The sequence below is a fragment of the Cimex lectularius genome, unplaced genomic scaffold (assembly GCF_000648675.2).
Source record: "Cimex lectularius strain Harlan isolate CLEC.00 unplaced genomic scaffold, Clec_2.1 scaffold329, whole genome shotgun sequence".
In the NCBI taxonomy this organism is placed as follows: Eukaryota; Metazoa; Arthropoda; class Insecta; order Hemiptera; family Cimicidae; genus Cimex; species Cimex lectularius.
In genome coordinates this window covers 25,628-26,482 of record NW_019392912.1, presented here as the reverse complement: position 1 = coordinate 26,482, position 855 = coordinate 25,628, and the positions used below count along the sequence as shown (strand labels likewise).

General features: G+C 33.0%; 1 non-coding gene across 1 annotated transcript; it reads right to left on the bottom strand.

The window, feature by feature from the left end:
- Positions 1-408: 408 nt before the first annotated feature.
- Positions 409-481, bottom strand: Trnar-ucu. The gene has a single exon. It is a non-coding gene; the product is annotated as a tRNA-Arg (tRNA).
- Between the last annotated feature and the right edge of the window lie 374 nt (positions 482-855).

Genomic DNA, 855 nt, shown 5'->3' with positions numbered 1-855 from the left:
GTATTAGAGTCTTTTTATATTAAATTAGATTAATATAGAAGCTAGCTCAATTCTTATTTTTCCAAAGATTATTTTTATTTAAGTTAGGTTTGCAAATTATTTGTATTGGCAAAGGGTTTAATTTTATTTTCTTTTGTTTAATAAATTGGTTGCTTTTCTATCAATCTTAATTATTATCATATGATTGCCAGTTCAATTAAAAATTATTTCTTTCAGTTTTCTTTCCAATTTCTACATTGAGGAATCCAAGGAATATTATAGACGCTATAAATAGTTTGAAATCCGAAGGTAATTATATTTTGTCTCAAGATTGCAAGTTTTAAAGACGTTTTCAAAAAGGCGTAACTTTGCGCTATATTATAAAGATTACAATAGTTAAAATAGAACACAATTTGTAAAAAAAGTTACCATCCCTTGTGGGGATCGAACCCACGACCTTTGGATTAGAAGTCCAACGCGCTATCCGCTGCGCCAAAGGGATTGTATGATCAAGGACAACACTTACCATTAATATATCATTATAAAATTTAGTAACATTTAAATATTCAAAATGGATGAAATAATTTGTTGGGAGACAGTCGAGGATGGCTGAATCCCACAAGACATGTCTTCATCGATGCACGGGTGGTTCGCGCTGCACGGTCCGGCCGCGTGGAAACGGGGGTGTTCAAGCCTTTCCCCTTGTCGTATGATTCCGTTTATTTCTTCGTTGTAGTTTTGTTCATCAAAATCCACCTTTCGTTCAACTCATTATTTTGTGAGCGGTAAAGAATTTGTTCAACTCCTCTTAAAGTTTTACGTAATTTTCTGTACAACGTACAAAGATCCAATGCGAATTAAATCTACGATTAGTAA